Source organism: Panthera pardus, unplaced genomic scaffold (assembly GCF_024362965.1).
Source record: "Panthera pardus isolate Hobbes unplaced genomic scaffold, ASM2436296v1 HiC_scaffold_11, whole genome shotgun sequence".
Classification (NCBI taxonomy): Eukaryota; Metazoa; Chordata; class Mammalia; order Carnivora; family Felidae; genus Panthera; species Panthera pardus.
The window spans coordinates 13,396,793-13,418,940 of NW_026526666.1; the positions used below are offsets into that span (position 1 = coordinate 13,396,793).

Below are 22,148 nucleotides of genomic sequence, written 5' to 3' on the forward strand. Positions count from 1 at the left end.
TCCCACCAGAATGAGGGCAGGCAGAGGCTACTTGCGGACTCCTCTCCAAATGCCAATTACTATCTCTTTCCAATTGTTTCAGAACCTTTTGTGGGAGGAGGGGGGCAGAGCTCAAGACCCAGCTTTTTGTACCATCTGTCCAAAATTCACAAGTCCCTCTTCTCACAATCCGTAAAGTTTTATTTCTTCTTACAACCTTGACACATCAAACCCTTCACTCTTCCTCCCAACTCTACCAAAAAACAGGCACCATTTCATACTGCTTCTGCTCTTTTTCATTTTCCAGAATATAGTCTTGTAGCACATTCTTATCCTGAAATTAGCACAGGTCTTGTTGTTTGAAAAATTATGGGGATGCCTTGAAATGGTGATGGTGGGTGCCAAGCCAGAGTCCAATCATACCCATACCTCACAAAGCCAATATAGTGTCCTTAGAACCTGCTACGTCCAGTAAAATGCTGGAATACACTAAAGAAAGCCAAATTAAAAAATATATGCACACCATGGTAAAATCCAACTAATCAGGACTAATTTAAAGGAAGGAGAAAAGAAATGACTTGGTAAACTCTGTATTCAAAACTTCCTTAAATGAAATACACCAGAACTAGGTAACTGTCTGAAGGATATTTGGAAAACTGGCTTTAATAAATAGCAAATACAATTAATATTATTTATAGTCAAATTAGCGGATGTTTCTAAAGTATATGAAAACATTTTCCTCCATTAAATGACTTAAACTTTCCTCCTGAACTCTTATTTAAACTCTGATAAACCCTTCAAGATATAAGAAATAAACTTCAGCCTCCTGAAAAACAGAATGGTTTGAGACTCTGAATTAAGATTCTCCTCTCCTCACAACCTGACTAAATCTGAAAGGTTCCCATGGAGAATCCATTAAGCTAAGTCTTTAGCAGATATCTTTGGAAATGTAAAAGCTATTACAGATTAAAATCTTCTCTCCATAATGCTAGCAACATGGTTATAGCCACTTTGAAGCCAGGAATAGTAAACTCCCCATTTGTTACAGCTGCAAAACATTCCTCTCCTCTGTCACATGTACCTTTGAGATAGGGTAGCATCAGCTGGCAGTAGAAGAATCAGGCTTAAATGTGCAACACAGCAAAATAAATAAGTAAATAAAAGAGACTCGGGCTAAACAACATATATATGGCACTAGAACGTGACTAACAAGTATCTTTGTACATCTGAAGCAGTTTTTTCAGTTTAGATGCTAAAACTTTATAGCTTAAATGCCAAAAGCACTAGTTCCTTTCGGGAGGGGCGGGGGGAACCACCTACTCCGTTGAAGTGGCCACAGGTCAGCATCTGCCCTTCTCGATAGGATTTTCCACTGCATGTTCACATGACTTCTGCAGTCAGCAAAGCTAGTTTTACTGAAGAGATTAATCCAAGACCAAGGTAATGACTTTCAACCCAATATGCAGTTCTTTTGGTGGCAGAAAAAATAGAGTCAAGATACCATCAATGGCTTTTAACACTCTCCAAAGGCAGCCCTTCCTCCAACAGCCTTCTTGTTCCTGGCATGGGCAGTCTAGTCGGAAGCTAGTCTTCTCTCTTGGCTGTTATGATTCCCTCCTCTGTTCATCTTTTTTCAAAAGGCTCTGGGCATATTCCCAAACACCACCTACCTGGCGGTGGAGGAGGGAAATGCAGTAACATTTGCAGTTTCTTAAATAAAAAAAATAGAGAGGTGGCTGTGGCAAGATAGAACTGTGTTTCTTCAGCAACCTAAGAAGTGACTTAACAGTCATAATCCCACCTTGTATTAATGAAGCTCGTCAGTGGCCTAAAGCTTAGCAAAATCTTTCCCATCTAAAAATATTAGACTGTGTTGCAAGCAGCTTACCAATCAGTGCTGTGCCCCATCTCTCAAATCATTAATATGGTGCCTATTTGAAGTGGGCAGCATGTTAATTCAAGCCATGACATGGATGGATGGCTGTCTATTCTCACAACTCTTTGACACTTTCACTGCTTGTAAATAAGGTAGTCCAGCTCTACAAAGATGCGTGATAACCTGTCTTCTCTCCCACCACCAAACTGCGCAAAGAGATCTGCCCTGCCAGTTCCCACCAGGCCTGCTTGCCCCCCTGGATGTCTTTACAGCTAGTACCCGTCTTCCTTCCGAAGTACTTCCCGGAGTGCCGCTCACCTTCACATTATAAACAAAGACACTGCTGTCAAAAGCAATTTTGGGTATCACAGTTTTCCCTCTAATGAAACCAGATCTCTGTAACAGCCTTCTAATTGGGATGGATTCACTGCATTTACACCCAATACGATCACTTAAGTAAAAACAAAATCCAAAGATGGATTGTTCTGTTTACATTATTTCCTATTGTCATGATTTCTTCCAAACATAATTTTTAGTTGGTATACTTCAGTGTTTCTTCAAAGCTGTATCTATAAGGAAGGCTAGGTCTAAATATGATGCAGAATGGGAAAGAGGGGAGGGGGAAAAAGAGATACAGTAATTGGAAATCCAAAAAGTATCTGATCATCAAAAAGTCCTACGTTAAAGAACTATTTGTGTTTGAAGGCTCACCACCCTGTAAACAGCCTTACCCACAACAAGCATGCCAGTATTTCATTCTTGAACTAATATTACATCTGAGAAAGGCTAGAAGGTCAGATTGACCCATTCTCCAAATAGCACATCCAAATACAGAAGTCTACTTGCTGTGCCTTAAAAACTCAATTAAATATCAGGCCAATTTAGTGTGCTATTTCAGAGCACCTTTTCAAAGGGCTCAGTGGGTACAATGGCTGACTCCCTTCAACACATGACACTGAAAATGATAAAGAGAAGCTCTACCAAAGAAACAATTTGGGATATGGTACATCCACCACCTAGTGGTTAAGTATGGTGACAAAGTGAGCTGAAAGAATTGCTGTATGTAATTTATCAAGAAAAAGGGATCACAGGCAATCCAAAAGTTATAAGCCTCCAAGGAAGAAAAATTGTTGTATACTACTCAATTTATCCTAACTGATATTTCTTACCATAAGAAGCTGAAAAGCTTCTTTCCACAAACATTTCTTCCATCTATTCAAATGTCAAATAGCTTAGCCACACTTCTGTCCCCGGTCCAACCCAATTTTGCTGTCTAGCTCCTGAATCACAGGGAATTAAAAGCCATAGGAATTCCACTATGACACTATGGCCAATGGATGGTGATCAGGAGAATAATCATTATTATATCCTTTTAATCAACACATTTGGCAGGCACCAACTAAGTACCCAGTGGTATTTCAGGAAAGATCTATGAGGTGAAATATGCACAATCTGTAGATGTGTTTTGACCGACAGGGTAATGATAACACAAATGGCTGTGAGAGAATTTTACTGCTTCTTAAGAAAGATACTAGATATTGTGGTCTTAACAGCCTTATCTGGATATTGTTTAGCTTAGGCCTCCAAAAAACAGAGGTTAGATGAGACATCTTATTAAACGTATTATTTCACATGCTTATCTAACAGCTTGTCATTTCCTCAGAAAGGTTTCCTCCTAGGGGTGAAGGACTAGACTCAAAGGTAAACAGCAATTATTAGGAAAACAAATCATTAAGAAAGCATAGCTTAGAAGTGAGTAAAGGGATCAGTCTGTCTCAACTGCTGAGGAATATCTGAAGAAGGGCCAGTCAGTACCCCTCCTCCTGGTACACTACTGATTTTCTGAGACATCCCCAAACTTATATAATCTGTTCCAGTGTCTCTTCTAGCATGTTGTGTGTGCAGATTTTTCTGTTTTGAAGTTATGGTCAGCATACTTCTTAGCAACTGAGCAAAAAGATGACTATTAATGAAGCTAGCAATTTTAACAAGTCAATTACTAAGCAACGTATTATGACACCTTCCAGGATTCCTACATCTCTTCCAATCCCTCTTTCACACATCTTCTGTCTAATGTATTCCTTCTCCTACAGATTCTACCCTCATCTGCTCTTTATTCAGAGGAAAGGAAGAGGGTATGGCTGTCAGCCTAAACTAAATAGGTACAAGACTTTTCTCCTTGATACTTACCACTGATCAGTCTGATTCCATTTCAGATGAATCAAAAGAAACAGTTATCAATAAACACCAGCTTTTAAGTACAAGAACTACAGAAGTCTGCACATCTTTCAAACCTTCAATTAGGTAAAAGAAATTTCCCAAAGAAGAAGGGTATCCTCTTCCCAACACTTTGCTCTCAGGTACACCACCAGAAAACAATTTATCTCAAGGGAATCAATCTCAGGCCACAGAGTCAAATCCACAGTCACCTTCAGTCACTTCCATTCCCCAGCGCAGAAACCAGTCTTCTGAGACTCAGCAGGTTTTGGCTGCTCCCTGTCCTCCTTCCCTGTCTCAAGTTTCTTAAGTTCTCAGTTTCCCCAGATGGGGCCTGAGCTTCTGGAGGGGGAGGGAATGGCAAGCTGACTAATCACAGCACGTATCTCCCTCCACCACTCCACTCCTCTCTGGGTAACAGGAGGGTAACAGGATATAATGTGAGTGTGTGCATACACACACACTGCTAGAATCCAATTCCAGAAGAAATACTCCTTTCAAAAATGGGAATCAAGTTCATCTTTCATCAATGTTGGTGGGAGGAAGGGGTGAGGCAATACCAGGGTTCATAATGCCAAGTCACTTAGCTGGTGAGGAAGGAACATAAAGTTTGAATACCTCTGCAAAGAGCAGTTTTATCCTTATCGGCTACTCTCTACCCCACCTCCCACCCTTCATATGAGACAACATACCTCACTGGCTTTGCTAATTACCTCCTGAGGTGCTCTAATGAAAATAAGTGATCTAGGCCTCCAACTGCCAACTAGAGGTAAAATTAAGAGGTTAAAAAGTGGCAACAAATAGGACAGGGAAGGACTTCCTAATCTTTTGAAAACTGCAATTTACACTAGATACACATCCCGACTATGTTTCAATGCCTATTTAGCTATCTGCCCGTCCAACTGCCTGGCCTGTCCATACTTTCCTCATCCTCAATCTGCTACAAATAGTATATGAAAACATGCTTGTTGTTCTTTTTCTCTTAACATTCGATTATCATCAACTCTAGCATATTTTTATTTTAATTTTTAAAATATTTATTTTTAATATTTATTTTTGAGAGATAGGCAGACACAGAATCCAAAGCAGGCTCAAGGCTCTGAGCTGTCAGCACAGGGCCTGATGCGGGGCTCGAAACCATGGACCGTGAGATCATGACCTGAGCCAAAGTCGGACGCTTAACTGACTGAGCCATCCAGGCGCACCAATGTTTATTTTTGAGACAGAGAGCGTGCGTGTGTGGGGGGGGGCGGGCAGAGAGAGAGAGGGAGACAGAGAATCTGAAGCAGATTTCATGCTGTCAGCTCAAAGCCCAACCTGGGGCTGGAATCCCCAAACCATGAGTTCATGACCTGAGCCAAAGTCGGATGCTCAACTAACTGAGCCACCCAGGTCCTCCATTTATTTATGCAGAGGTGACTGAAGAAATCTAGGTTCCTGGAACATACCCATGACTTTAGTGATACACCAAAGTTCCCTTCCAACTCCCTCTGCACCCCCACTGTTTCATTTTCCCAACTTTATTATGATCATTTTCTACATACAAAAACTTATCAATAGTATAATGAACACCTTTATACCCTCCATCTACACTGAATCTATTTTCCACATTAGGTTTCTTTCTCTGCATATATACACATGTATACATGCACACTTTCAAGTGGTTCTGCCAAAAAAAAGGGTTGCAAACATGAAAATTCACCAATAAATTCTACAGAATGAATTTTCTAAGGATATTCCCCTACAGAACCACAATATCATACTTAAGAATATTAACAATAATCCTGTATCATCCAGTCTGTATTCAAACTCCTCTAATCATCTCAAGAATTTCTTTCAAAAAGATGTAGTATATGCACAATAGAATATTACATGGCCATAAAAAATGAAATGACATTTCCAGCAACCAAAGGCTATAATGCTAAGTGAAGTAAGTCCATCAGAGAAAGACAAATACCATATGATATCGCTTGTATGTGGAATTTAAAAAACAAGCAGAGAAAAAAGAAACAAAAACAGACTCCTAAGGACAGAGAACAAACCTAGTGGTTACCAGAATGGAGGTGGGTGGGGGATGGGTGAAGCAGATATAGGAGATTAAGAGTAGACTTATCTTGATGAGCATTGAGTAATGTGTAGAATTGTTTAATCACTATATTGTACATCTGAAACTAATGTAACACTGTGTTAATTATACTTGAGTAATTTTAAAAAAAGAGTGTCTTTCATAGTTATAGACCTAAATGCCTCCCCAATTCTTCCAACCCAGGTAGAACCAAGGTTCACTAAATGCATTTGGTTGTTAGGTTCCTTCAGTGCCTGGTTATCTATCTAGAATAGTTCTCCTGTGTTTTTCTCCCCCTGCTGCAATATTGACGTTTCCTGGACAAGTCCAGGCCAGTTGCCTTTTGGAATCTCCCACTTTTCAGATTACTTTTTCCTATAAATTGGAAGTTCAGCTTTGAGGTTTGATTAGAAAGAGATTAAGATTTTGGCAAGAATACTTCATAGATAATGTTGTATACTTTACTTTGCATTGTATTAGGTAGCATATCATGTTAGGTCATTCCATTATTAGTGACACTAAACTGAACCCTGGGTTAAAGTGAGATCATCAGTCTCTGAAAGGTGTATTTTCTCCTTTGCAAGTAAAGGTTAAATTGTGGGGTGATATCTGTCAGCTTGTGAATATCCTGTTCCCTAGTGACTTTACCATCTGTTCATAATCCTTGCCTGAACCAATTATATTGTGGTGGGGGTGGGGGGATGTTATAGAAACATGTTTTTTTCCCTTACCATTCTTGTCACATATATTAGCTGGCATTACTTTTTGTAAGGAGAAACTTTTCTTCTCCCTCTTTCATTTTTTTTCCTTCCTTGTCTTTCATATTTTTATTTATTCAATCTGTTACACTCAATAACACAATGAGTACACTGAATGCTCCAATTGTCTCAAACTGGGCCAGTGGGAGTCTCCTTCAAGCTGATTCTTCTGTTTAAGTGCTTCCTTCCTTTCTGGTATAAGAAGATATACCAGGCTCACCTTGTTCTTTCTCTGCTTCAGATCTGGAATCAACGATTTCTCCATTTCTCCAAGCTCTGGTTTCTTTCAGTGGGGAATGGTATTTAGAAAATAATATCTGAGTTTAAAATGTGCTAATTGTTAATAGAAGTGTCAGTGCTCCTAAGTTCTTGCAGGGGATAGAGAAATAAATCTTTTTGTTTACTCATGAGTTTATATTGATATTTCCATTTCAAATTTAACATTTTTTAAACTTTTAATTTTCCTATTTGTATTTCTTTTCTCTTATTACTGTTTTTTTTTAAGTGTATTTAGTAAGAGAAAGAGGGAAGGAGCAGATAGGGAGAGAGACAGAGAATCCCAGGCAGGCTCTGTGCTGACAGCGCAGAGCCTGATGCGGAATCCCACGAACCAGGAGATCACAACCTGAACCAAAATCAAGAGTCAGACATTAAACCGACTGAGCCACCCAGGCACCCTCTGTCTTAGGTTGACAATGCTGGTCTCTAATAGCAATGATATGCTTACTTGTTTTATTCTAGAATACAAATAAAACAATTTCAAAATTACAAGACTAATGTTACTAACAATATTCTATGTAGTGAAGTGTCAATATTTCACTGAAGTTCCTTTTGTCCTTAGAAAATATCTCACGAAGGATATATAGGTGAAGTATGGTTTTCTGAGTGGTTAATATCAATTTGATATGTAGCTAGATTCATTTGTTTCTGTTTACAAGCAATTTTAAGGTTTCCTTTGTCTTTAATTTTTTAACACATAAGGCACATGTCTCAAAAGTTTTAAAGGTATATTCAGAGAAGTCTCACTGCCATTTCTATCTCCCCAACCTTCCTCCCTCCTCACCATTTTCATTAATTTCTGGTTTATGTTCATTAATACAGGTTAAAAAAAATAGCAAGTATATACTTATACTCGTATTTTCCCTGTCTTTCTTACTCAAAAAATAGACTGCTAAAATATTCTGCACCTTGTTTTTTTCCCTTAGCAATCACTTTGTATTGGTTCAGAGTGTAAAAATCAATAATTCTTAAGTGCTGGGAAAGACTGAGCCAGATTACTACTGTTCACCTTATATGTTTGTCATAAAAAGTCATTAGACTTAATTCACAGTCCTCTCTAAAGCCTATCTTGACTTTAAACAAAACTCACAAGAACTTAAACTGGCAAACCTCACTGCAAGGTACGCTGGGATGTTAAGATGAAAATTTGCCAACTGCTTACAAATAGGCAAATGTGTATTCTTCAAATTAATTTCTATCAGAGAAAAGTTAACAGTGAAAGCAAGCAATCAATCATTGGACAGGTGTAGAAGATGGAGTTTCTGACATTTTGGAAGGTGGCCACACAGACTGAATAAATGCCATCTGTATAATTTCTTAGCCTGCCAAGAAGAAACAAGATTGGAGACGTATAAAAACAATCCTTCCTTCCTTCCTTCAATTTGGAAGTTTAGCTTAAATGAAGTTGAAAGCCAATTACATCTTAGAAATTCAAACCCTCTACACATATTTGCTTGAGTGAATGGGAAGGCTATATCCACTGAGGGGTGAAAGACATGAAAATCTTTGCCAAATAGTTTATGGCAAAAGAGCTACAAGCAGCTCCAAAAAAGTGACAGCTGAGTTGACCTGGGTGTGCTTTCTAAACCCTAGGTTAATACCCAACAAAGGTTAATGAGACAGAAACCATATCAGTTGTTTTTTGTTACCATCTACTGCTTCCCATAAAGTATAGGCTCAAGGGAGGAAAACGCCATCAAAATTCAACACCAAATAAAATAATAATCAGACTTTAAAGACCGAATATTGAATAGCTAACTATGTAGTAACAGGTATTGTTTCCAAGTGTGGGTGGGTCAATGGGATCCTTCAGAATCTGCTCTGTAGACAGATGGAATAGTTTCGATTTCAAAAAACAAGGTTAAAATCACTTTAAAGATCAGCTGTAGGCGGCTTTAGTTTCCACAGCTCTTAAAAACACAAAATAGCAAACATCTAGGAGATTAGAAACATAATTCAAGGACAAGAATCTGACAGTCACATCAAATACAATCACACTGTATTTTCCATTCTAGAAAGGTAATATTTGCCATCCCTTCCTGACTTTCTAATTTGAGATGTATATATTCAATTTTAGATAAAAGTCTCAGCATGAAATCATGACCTTAAATAGTCTGTAAGAAAAAAGGTAGTTGATGGGGCACCTGGGTGTCTCAGTTGGCTAAGTGTCTGACTCTTGGTTTTGGCTCAGGTCATGATCTCACAACTTGTGGGTTGGAGCCCCACGGTAGGCTCTGTGCTGACTGCACAGAACCTGCTTGGGATTCTGTCTCCCTCTCTGCCCCACCAGAAGTCTGTCTCTCTCAAAAATAAACATTAAAAAAAAAAAAAAAAAAGAAAGAAACAAGGTAGTTGAAAGGAATTGGTGGTTGCAACGTGCCTGGGGCTATTTAACAATAAGAACCACCTATTGCTCCAGGATGAATACAGTGCAATTCCCTAAACTCTCTAGCTCCCCAACCAGAACACAGAAGTGAGTTTTCCTGACCTGTGACTTTCTGAACAGCCATTTTCTAATGAGGAAAAGTGGACAGATGCACAAGGATAAAGATCTCTTCCTTTAGGCTGTACTGCAAACCAAAAGTCAAAATCAAATTTGGTATAGGAAGAGTTATTCTTCAAATGTGATCAATAAGCAATACTGCAAGAACATCACTGATCTAAATATTTTTCAAACCATTCTTGTTTAAATTCTGGCATATAAAGAACAAGTAAAACCACTGCAAGCATTACATCAGGACTTTTACCTAAAGCTGATTATAGATTTGAAATCCACACTTACTGGTATCATAAAAACCAAGGTCCTGAATGCCTAAATTTCTATGACATTCTAGTTTAAGCACTCTGCTTCAACATCAGTGGCCCACAGATATGATTTCTTTACAGAAGATTTGTATTTTCAAAACATGTTGGAATCTTTTGAGTGAGAGATCTACTCTTCACAGATGAAAAAACAGAACAGGGGTTGGGGTTAAGTGACTTGCTGAAGGCAAATGTGTTAACAAACTGAGATTTAGAAAAAGCAAAAAAAAAAAAAAAAAAAAAAAATCCCTACAAGCCTAGTACCATTATATTATCCTTCTTCCAGAATAGGCTGGGGGAAACAGCAGCTCTCCCCTTTATTTTCAAGAGGTCAGTTAAAGGATAGTCCACTATTGCACTGAAGTTTTCTGAGCTTCCATATGAAGACTTGTGAGCTCTAGGGAAGGAAGAGAATTCTCTCCATTCCAAAATCTACATTGATTTTGGGAAAAGTGAAATGATGCAGAGAAATGTAGTATTTTAAAGCTGCCAATGAATTGCTTTAAGAGGTGCTGCTCCTTGGATGTGGAAAGGGTGAGGAGAGAGTAAGAGCCCAAACGTGGAGGCAAAAAGCTCCGGTCTAGCATACACTTCCACCATCTTCTGAGGATGGAATGGGGAGGAGGAGAACGTACGGGCAATCTAATCCAGATCACTAGGATGAAAGAAATGACCCCAGAACTTCCTACTGTAGGCATCAAAAGCAACTTAGAAATTCCACCTGTTATTTATTTATTCAACAGGTTTTCAATCTGGTATGATTAAAACTGATCAATGATTTGGTTTTTTTCATCATCTGGGAAACATTATTATTGTTATTATTATTATTATTTTTAACGTTTATTTATTTTTGAGAGACAGAGAGAGAGCATGAGCCGGGGAGGGGCAGAGAGAGAGGGAGACACAGAATCTGAAGCAGGTTCCAGGCTCTGAGCTGTTAGCACAGAGCCTGACATGGGGCTCCAACCCACGAACCGTGAAATCATGATCTGAGCCGAAGTCTGATGCTTAACCAACTGAGCCACCCAGGTGCCCTGAAACCTGCTATTTTCATTTAAAATGACCATATTTTAAAACATACAACAGAGAATATATTTTAAATGTGCTTTTTAAGGTAACTTATTTATGTTGTATACAATGGTAATGGGGGAACTTTTCTTTCACACAACAGTACAATCTATATAACTAACTGTATAGTTTTGTATGGTGAATAGAACCTTAAAACAGACCTAAACAGTCCCAGGAAGTGAGGCCTGAAATTCCTTTGATCACTCAAAGGGCTTCTTTAAAAATAGAAAGTAAACATAATTGGTGGTATAATTATATTCCCCCTAGATTAGGGAGTTTTGGGTTTAATGCATCACTGAGCAAACAATGAGATGTCCTTATATTAATAGCAGGTTAGAAACTTTAATAGCAGAACAGTTTTTCCATATGCTGGACAACTGGAGCAGTTACAACTGGAATCATCTAGAGCCTCCAGGCTCCTTTGGGGAGGACTATGGGCTCTGAGTGTATAGAAGTTTGATGATCTCACATTCCTGAGACTGATCCCTATGTTGGGCTCTGCACTGAGTGTGGAGCCTGCTTAAAATTCTCTCTCCCTCTGTCCTTCTCCTCAGCTCACATTCTCTCAAAAAAAAAAAAAAAAAAAAAAAAAAAAAAAAAAAAAAAGTTTGGCCTGGAAGACCTTGAATACAGCACAATTTCAGCATCCCTCAGTGTGGGTCTGGAAAGTTCCCCTTAGACGTCAGGCAGAGTGACAAGAATTCCCCGTAAAGACCACCCTTAAAGAGGTCTTGATCTGTAGTTACACTAAAGGTCAGATTTTAGGGAGGTAAAGGCAGAATTGGCACAGGACTCAGTGTGTTCATTGTGCTCCATTCTCTATTATCTGGCTGGGTTATTTCTATGTAATTCTTTCTCCCAGTGTCCCAAACAAAATTTCACTCATGTTTCTGCGGTACATGTTGTACTATACATTATACTAACCCTGAAGCACAGTTTAGCCATTCGCTCAAGTCAAACACCAACTTTTCCAAGGATAGAGACATATTAATATTGGTATACATGAAGCAAAGCCTTATCTGCCCTCTCCTTTTATCTTGAGTTCTGTTTGATAATAAAACAATAGTGACAGACCCTTTAGAACTAAAATGTAATCTTTTTTTTTTTTTCTTGGTCTGGGTCTCAAATCCACTCTCTTTGGTTTCAGGCTATCTGGCTTACCAGCTCAGTCAATTGTCTGAGTTCTGCCCTCTTTTTTTTTCCTATCCTCTTTCTCCAGTCTTTACTCCTTGGGTATTTTCTCAGCCCCTCATTTATCAACTCCTTCTGTGATGTTGTGTTTTGAAGCCAGGATTTCACTATAATGCCCTCTCATGATCTTTATAATTTTACTGTCACTCTTAGTCTAGGAATTGATAGTATAAATCATGTTAAGGAAATTCTCATATTCTGACCTGATTTTTAACCTATTGAGTCCAACAAGCTCAGCCAACCAGAAACTAGGGGTGGGAATGGGAACAGAGAGTCAAAATCATTCTTAACATTCAAAGAGAGCACAGACTAAGAAATGTGACTGGTGTAGTGGAGGCCTAGCAATTCTTATTCTTTTTTTGAGATGCTCTCAAGTTCTTTGCAAAGGACCTTGGCTGTACAGATGAAGAAACTACAACCCAATGTGGCTAGGAGATAATAGTCCCAAATACACAACTCATGGCCTGGCTTTACCCCAATCACCACATTCTCAATTCTGGACAAGCATTCTAGGTTTTTAGCTTGGGTTCGCGGACGGGCCTCAGGCTGCCAACTCCCCTTATATGCAAATTGGTGTGTGTGTGTGTGTGTCTGTGTTTCGGGAACATGAACACAACTCTGATAGGGCTCCAAACTCCAAATGATTAAGAACCACTGTATAAGACTTATATGACCCAAATAATAACCTCACAAGAATGTAAACTCCACAGGATATGGATCTTTGTCTTGTTCACTGATTAATCCTAAGTGCCCAGTACAGGTCCCGGTAGACAGTAGTAGGTGCTTAACCCTGAGCTAATAGAGCTACATGATTTCTGGTCATAGCTTACTCTGAATACTTTGGAAAAGAAGAGTAACCATAGGCTATTTTCAGGACCTCTCACATGGGGCACAAGATTTTTTCTCATGGCCAAAGTCGTCCGAGATAGATGGTAGCTACATTACCATTTCAATATCAGATATCATAACAATTTTGGCCAGCCTTGTTAGATAACCTAAGTGGTTCTAAATATGGGATCTTTCAGGCTTCAGCGGTTTCAAAAAGCACATACTATCCTATTCTCCACTTGCCCCTTACCATCAACCCTTCCCCATTCTGATTAAGTAGGTCTAGGTTAGGGCCCTGAAATGAATGTTTTAAAAAAGTTCCCTAGGTGACTGATTCCTTCCATTCTTTCTATTCCATGAGAAGTACTCATCCGAGACAATCTAAGCAGGATCTGAAAAAGCAAACACAAGCACACGGAGTTTACCAGGCTCTTGATAAAGCAACTGAAGGCACACAGGGAACAAATGGGTTAGACACATCGTGTTCAGAGAGAAAACAAATAAGGCAAAGAAAGTAGAAAATCTGCCTTTGTAATACCAACTCCATCTGTCAGGTACAGCCAATCCATCAAATGGATCCACAGGGTTTAGGAGAACATGACAAAGAGCTCGTCTCAGGAAAAGAGACTATATTTTTACAATGGCTTGGTCCAAAATCAGTAAAAATTGGCAAGGTGCTCTCATTCCAAACATGCCCAGCGTTCAGCTAATCCTCTCCCTGTGGAGTCAGAAAAGAATGTGCAGAATTCTGAACCCTCTATTTCTCAAATAGGAGGGGTTCCTTCTTCTGAATGCAAGGGTTGAAACTAATCCCATCAACTCTCCACTCCGAATTACAAACTGGGTAGAGGAATGAGATGCCTCCCTACACGGGTGCTCTCCTTCTAACCTTTATGATCTGTAAATATCCTATACCCCATCTCACAGAAGCCATGCCTTTGCTGACCTCAATTCATTCTCAACTGGCAAATAAGAACAGAAACCACCCCCAGAGTAATGTTTCCCTCTGGGAAATCCTGGGGAAGGGTGCAGTAGGGTCAGTGCCTCCAGCATGCATTTTCCCTGGACTTACAATACAGCTTATTACATTTAGAACATCATGTTCTCAACCAGCTTGGTCTCTTTTCTGTTACAAACCTGAAGTAAACAGATTCTACAGCAGCTACAAGTCTGTTACCAAGGCCACTGTATTGATCAGTGTAATTAACATTCACAATTCATCTAGTCCAGCATGACAAGCCAGCTGGGCTACTCTCCGTAAGAACTGAACATTGGGAATCTTCCTGTCTTGCTTGTTAAGGAGTCTGGTGCTCCCGAAGCTGGGCACTAAAAACTTAAGTACTGAATTAGAAGCAGGATACTACCTGGCTACCCACAGGAAACTGAATTAGTTACCAGAATAACTGAACACATCTGCCATCTCTACAAAGCACCTACTTCTACTTCCAAAACTACAACATTCTGAAGGTCTCCCTTTCCCCTGAATTCTGCTTACATCACATACTTAGGGAAACAAAACACAAAATCCTCAATGCCAACTAGGGCCTGATTCCTGGTTAGGACAAGCATTGGCCCAGTTCCCAGAAGCCTGTAACTCTAAAGGAGGTGAATTTCAAAGACAAGGGCATATATAGTTTTTGAACATGGAGCTTAGCTTTTGGTTCAGAAGGGGCAGCTAGGGTTGCAGAATGAGAAGAATCAGAAGTTTGCCCATCATTGCTGGGCAGCACTGTTGTTTATTACTTTCAGGACTCCAACACCAATTCCAAAATGAAACTGTTTGACTCACTGCTGGCCCTCAAATCTCAAACACCCTAAAGGTGAGCCTCTGTTCCTTAAATCAAGAGCATGTGTAAACCAGAAAACCACTTTCAACTTAGGGTAGTGTCCCTATTGCTAAGGGTTTAAAACCGGGTGGGACATCAAATTGCCTTCCCATTACAAGGAAGAATATCCCTAGGCTTCTAACCTACTGCCTTGTGATTCTCAAGCAACTGGGCTAAGAAGCTAGAGGCCTTGTATCTCAACAGTCTCCTCCCTTAGTTCCTGATTCTAGCATTATAAAGGGATCTACTAAGCTGTTGGAAATTCTTACCAATGCCTCACCTGCAGTTCTCTGTATTCCCATTATCACCCATGTGAGAGGGATCTAAGTTAGAAAAACAACCCTTGCCAACTGAAGGGGATGGTGAGCCAAAGCCACGAAGTGAGTCCAACTCACTTTCTCCTAGAGAAATCATCTCACAATATTTTACTCACTAAACAATTGGCAGTACTTATATGCTAAGCACATGGTCCCTGCCCTCAATGTCTGGTCTAGAGAAATCAAATGAAAAGTATGATTCAGATATCAAGTCAGTTCTGAAAATAGTTTTGAGAAGTACTACACTGAAGTCAAACCTGTTTTTGAGACATACAGGGGAGCCAGTTATTTTATTTAGTTTTGATAGTGCAGCATGTGAGCTCCCTACTCTGAACACTTCAGCTCTGAAGCTTTACAGGCACTCACAGCTCATATGAAGGGCAGTGGGTATGAGGTAGTACAAGAATCCCCAAAAGTTGCTGACATGCTGGTTTCAGTACGCCTAAGTTCTTGAGTTGAACCCTCAAGGCATTGATAATGAGGCTCTTGGGAAGCCAAGGAGCATCCCAAAGAGGCGGATGACAAAGAACACCAACAACCTCAGTTTCGTTCCAAGGACAAACTGCAAGCTGGAAACAATCGGCAGTTTCTGGATCTGTAAAGGAAAGAGATACTATGGCTTAGAGACCTCCTCCTCTAAATCAGGGTTTTTAACCCAGGATCCATGGATGAGTTTCAGGGAGTACCACAAGCCCTCTGAAAAGTATAACAAGTTTTTGTGCCCCTGAATTTTCCTAAAGAACTATAATTTTCATAAGATTCTTAAAGGGATCTGTGACTCAAAAGATTAAGAACCATTGTTCTAGAGTCTCTAATCCAGTGAATATCTCAGGAGCATCCCTCAAACAGGCAAAATAGAAACCTATTTCAGTTCTCTACCTTCTACAGACTTGTCTACTTACTGACCTCTCTTCTAAAATTAGAAACAGAGATGAGAGTGTGTACTTTAAAAATTCAAGGCAAAGAGCTCTTTTCTACATCTCCAAAATAAAGCTAACCATCATGAGAGCCCAAATGAATCTTCCTTAAGACCTATGAGGAAGAGGACAGGGTGGAGGTGGTCCAAAAGGGCCGAGCAGAACCACTGTCCACTACTTACTTTCCTGATAAGTCCCTTTTTTTTAAATTTCAGGATCCTATGATAATGAAAACAAGTCACAGCCCAAAAGCCTGGACTCGAGGTCAAGCCAGTCCTGGGAGAAGGGAATAAAGTAATTCCCCTTATGATCATGGAAACCTGTGTTCCAAAAGTTCCTCTTAATTGATAAGTACTGTAAGAGCTGAAAACACTTATTAAAAACAGAACTTCCAAAATCCTGACATTACTCAAAACACGGTAATATGGACAGCTTCATTCAGGAGGCCAAAATGAAACATGGTTACAGTCCTCTCCTCCAGGCCTTTCGCCCCTTCACTCTGTCACTCACCAATCCACCATCTGGCTCACAGAGCCGCGCCCCAGTGCGGATCAGCACATTAGCATTCTCCTTGGCACCCTGAGCACATAGCATGTTCAGGGGGATTCCACGGATGGCACTGTGCACACACTCTTCAGGAAAGAAGAGAAAAATATATAAACAGGGCTCGCAGTTCTTCAGATTGTAAAGACCTAGGCCTGAGGCAGGGCCAAGACCAACGCATGCAGCAGTGAGCAGTCCCAAGCCCTCCCGTTTAAGCCTCACTCTAGCATACAACTTCGCACAGGGTGTCCATTTTAGAAGTGAACTGGTTTGGGCTGGTAAAGAACATTTTAAGCCCATTAAGCCCTACAGGCTAAGTACAGAGGCATGTCAGCTGAGGCACTGGGACTTCTGTGGCAAGAAAGCAGGAGCATGCAGGGCCAGTCCTAGATTTGTGTTTCTTCAAAGTCTTTTCCTCATCTCCACTACGGTATTCCATATACTACCTTTTACCCGTAGCTCATTATATTTTTTCTCTTTGTGGCCAGTTTGGGTAGTAAATGATTAAGCCCCATTGTATATTGCTAAGTAGTACCAGGCATTATACACGTTGTGAGATTAAGGCACCGGACTGAAGCCTTTAGAAAAACTGAACAGAGATAGGAAAAAAATGAAACCAGTCTGAGTGTCAACAAAGGCATGAGGGTTCCACCCTAGTTCTGTAATTGCCTTGGAGCAAAGGCCACACACTTCTGCTGGAGAAAATCAGTTAAATGTAATTAGGAGCAGGCTGTTTAGGGCAAAGAGAAACAGTACCTGGGGGAAGGAGGTGGAATACACTGGGGAGTGATCTGAAGGTGACCACATAAAAAGATAGTCATACCTCAAAAGAGTCTTTGGAATTGTTTCCTGTAATTCAAGGATTCTAGTTTGGGAAGACTCCCAGATAATTACAGTTTGAGGATATAAACTCATGGACTCAGCTGGCCCACTGCCTGATAGGTGCCCACCTTCCACAGGTACATCGTGTGATGTGGGGGGGTGGGCAAGGGAGGGGTGGTGGGCAGGCAGAGCACATCCATCCCATTTCCAGTACGAACTCGAAGTTCTCCGGTTGTCTACGTCCTTCTTGGAAATCAAATATTTTAGTGTTCAGCAGGTTTAAGCTCTACATTTTTCTCAGGGAAAATTTCTTTCCTGGTGAGAAGCCATTCCAATAGAAACATCTTCGTTTTGGCTCTTTAAGACTATTTCCAAATTCCATATAAACCAGGGTACTTTTCAGAGTTTATGGAGGTAGTCACTGAACAGCATGTTGGGATAATACATAAACTGGAACTGCAAGAAGCAAACCAGATATATGGTCACTCTAGTTATAAAGGAACAAAAACACTAAGTAAATTTAATAAATTCACTAAATGCTAATCCCCTCAACAATCCTGTAGTACTATCATTACTTCTCATTTTACGGACAAGAAAACGGAGGCTCAGATGGGTTAAGTCACTTGTCCAAAAATCACAGTTATCAGATGAGAGGAACTGAAGGTAAACCTGACTCCAAAAATCAAGTGCCTAACGTACACGGTACTACTCAGTTAGCCAAGCAACAGCGGGGATAGCTAGTGAAATACCTGAACGGGTCAAAGGGAAATACAGAATCGGAAGAGAAAAGGTGAACACACCTCAAAGTGAAGTTTAAACTGCTTATCATATGCAAGATACTGACACTATTGACAAGGGTCGGAAGGAAAATTTGTGGTAAGAATCAGTCTTTAACGTTGGGTTCTTAGATTTCAGGTTGGAAAAAACTCTGGCCTATGCAAATGTATTGTTCTTCATACCCGATGAGGATGCTTCTGACCTACCACAACATGACGTGTTCTGAATTCTTCTACGCAGTATAATGAGGGTAGCCTTTCTTTATAGAATTTTAATATTCAAATTCCCAAACTTGAGAAACTGGTAAGTATACATGATTCTCCTTTACTGGCCAGTTCCTTTAATTAACAGTCCCAAGACAGCATTAAAGTACTTGTTTACAGATCATAATTACTTCAGGTGGAAGAATAAATTTATCAAGAGTCATAGGCAACTAGAAATCTACATGATTCTATATCAAAATATCCTTTATGAATAACCTTACAAGAATACATTGGGTAACATACACTGGATCCAAATAATATCCTCCTGATAAGACACACAATTGTAATCTTGCCAGCAAGGGATCTAGACAATGAACAAATTTCTCTCTGTTACAACATAAAAGTGCAAAAGAACTAGAACAAAGTAATATGGCAACTAGTGTCTAATTAAACAAATAAGAAAAAGAGAGATAATCAGTAATTGTGGAGAAATCCAAACTAGATCTTCTTATATACATCCCTGACTCCTGTTTGAAGACTGCCACTAAAACAGCTGTTCTAAAGAGAACTGAGAGATACTTAAAAAAAAAATTTTTTTTAATGTTTATTTATTTTTGAGAGAAAGAGAGAGAGACACACAGAGTGTGAGCAGGGGAGGGGCAGAGAGAGAGGGAGACACAGCATCCAAAGCGGACTCCAGGCTCCGAGCTGTCAGCGCAGAGCCCGATGCAGGGCTCCGACCCGCAAACTGTGAGATCATGACCTGAGCCAAAGTCAGACGCTTAACGGACTGAGCCACCCAGTCCGAGAACTGAGAGATGCTAACGACGTAGAAAAGATAAGAAACATCCACCTATCAAACCTCAGTGAATCTAAGAAGTATCGGTGCAAATTCTATAAAACTGCGCCAAGAATTAGTCATAACATAATCCTTCCTGATGAGAAGAGGGGCATCCTGCTGCATTCCACCCAACACATGAACAGCTAAGCAGTACTCACTAAAGCTCTACTCGGTGTGCTTTCCTAAGTCTTAGCCCACCCTTTTGATGAACCGGTGCTATACATGCCTTACTCAAATAAAGAATATCCTACAAGCAAAAGTTGCTGTTTTGTCTCTCTTTTCTTCTGCTGTGCTGGTGGTAAAAGTCTGTCTGCATAGATCTTAGGTACAACACCTAAGTACCACTCTGGAGAGACCCCCGCTCCCGCACCCCCCCCCCCCCCACAGTAATAAATGTTCAGAAGTGCAGAGAACAGCAAATGCTCTGATAAGGCCTTCCAGAGAAACTTATCTATCTTACAAAGTTTCATCAACAAGCTGGAGATCTGAGTTTACTCTAAGAAAAAAAAAAAAAAAAGTCAACTTGACACAATGTTAATTTCCAAAGGTCCAAGGACAGCCATCACCCCTGCAACACAAAATAGCAGAAAGAGGGAAAAATACCCAGTGACTATGGGGAACTAGCTGACTTACCTGGGTCGACTGATAACCACCAACATTAAAGAAGAATCCTCTTTAGCTGTGGTACAATGTACACTACCCTTACAACTCAGGGACCCCTTTTATCACCCAAATATTCCTGGCAGTACAATCTGAAATCAACAGTAACAGTTGTGAACAAGCCTTACTATCGCTGTTAATACCATCTCATGAAAGTTTCCTTTAGAACTTTATGTGTCAGCAAAAGCTGTCTTCCCAAGAAAACGGTATGTATTATTTCCCATGTCTGCTAGCGTGATTCCCTCTATCCTCTGGCTGCTAGGAAGCTTGGAGTTGCATGTGATGATCAGGTTCATCAACAGTCTTAGCCCTCAGGGTTAAAGGTATTTTTTTTTTCCTTTCTATAGTTTTGACTTTCTATCTAAATTGTGTATGTCTTGCGTTATAAGTCATCTCAAATGCTCACTAAAAACAGGCAGCATAAGAATACTAATAGACTTCCTTAAAACCACTTTTGCTATCTTAGCTCCTAACATGCACCTATCTCCACCTGTTCCAAATAAAAAGCACTTATTGGTAGATGAGGAAACTGAGGCACAGAAGCTCACTTACTTAAGGTGGTAGCCACTTAGTTGACTTTTTGACACCCAGATCAAGCCTTGAATCAAACCAACAAGTCCTATTAACTTCACAGTACTGTGCTAGACCCTAGGGCACACAAAACTAAGTTACGATTACAGTTGAAGAATTTCAATTTATCTATGCTTTGAACTGACGGACAATTTGTCCCCAAAGTGAACAAACTTTCACCAGTTACACTGGAATCTGATCTGAGGACCATCAAGGTCACCCTAATGTAACCTGTAGCCTGACTAGCACCTCACTTCCTAAGGGGCCTCAGGGCTTGGAATGACCTAAGGATTACTTGGTCTAGAGCCACGCTGGAGTCCTCACAGGCTAAGGACGGCACCTTTTGAAGAGGCCTTTTTCTGGTACCATTCAGTACACGGCTGAGCTACATTTTTCCCCCTCTCTTCTCATGCTTTCTCACATTATCAATACATGGCAGAGGTACAAAAGTGACTTAAGTCATAACGTCCAATTCAGTAGTTGTGAAAAAACAGATCACCTGGGACTTGCTGTGTGACCTTGACTAGTCCTCAACCAACTCATTAACTAAATAAATGCCTTCTATTATCACTAGGGAAAGGGTAATTAGTCATCATAAATCACTTTAATACAAAGTGCTGTGTAAATGCTAAACAATAAAGCTCAGAAAGAGCAAGATTAATAAGAAACATGGGGTACATTTACTAGCAAATGGAAACTTCTAACAGGGTCTTCCCACATTCCTGGCAGAGACTGCTTCTTTCAGCTAACGGAATATGAGTCTTTAAAATCATTAGCATTTGTCCTGACTATAATATACATTTAACAGTATTTCTCCTGGGAAGCAAAGAGGAAAAGGGATATTTATTCCTGGTAGGCGGTCACACAGACATCTCAATTACTAGTTGGCAGGTGGGCAATTAATACTTGAGTACCTACTATGTGCTAGGTACAGAGCTGGGTACAGTAGGTACAATGGTGAACAAGAGTCCCTCCCTGCCTTTATGGAGTTTACAACCCACAAAACAAACTTTGTCTTATTAATAGTGGCACTCGCAAGGATACCGGCTTACTAAAATTAAGGCAAGAAAGAATAAAAACGCTTAATCTCTGAAGCAATTAGACCAAAGAGGATAGGCTAATGGGGAGAGGAAGAGTTCAGGGAATTAGGGTACGAGGGCTTTCCCCTAACCCATCATAGCTACTACCCTCAAGCATTCTTAGAAAAGCTGTGACTGTCTCCTCAAATAGTGCAGATTAGAGTTACTGCCCCCAACAAAGCAGTCAGCTGAAGTGACAGCACGAAAAGTAACGTTAATCAGACTTCACAGAATCAAAGGATCTTCTACCACCTTTTTAAGGCATCTATTGGTAAGTTTCTGAATTTTACGGGAAAACAGACCCACGGCACACAACGGTGAACCGTCTTTTCAATCCTGCATTTGCCTCCTGAGTGGTAGATTGATCTCCTTTAAAAATAAAGTCATCTTGCCCACTATGACAGCTTGACTAATTCAGGTGTAGGAGCCTCAAGGACTCTTATCTAGTCCTGCAAACCTTGCTGTATTCAGCTTACACAAGCACTGCACCCCGTCAAACGCTGCAGGCCCGGACAGCCTTGAAATACCGT

General features: G+C 40.2%; 1 protein-coding gene across 2 annotated transcripts in view; it reads right to left on the reverse strand.

The window, feature by feature from the left end:
• The window catches only part of AHCYL1 (adenosylhomocysteinase like 1), a 38,234-nt gene that overhangs the window by 14,638 nt on the left and 1,448 nt on the right, over positions 1-22,148 (reverse strand). The gene's annotated exons all lie outside the window — the stretch shown is intronic.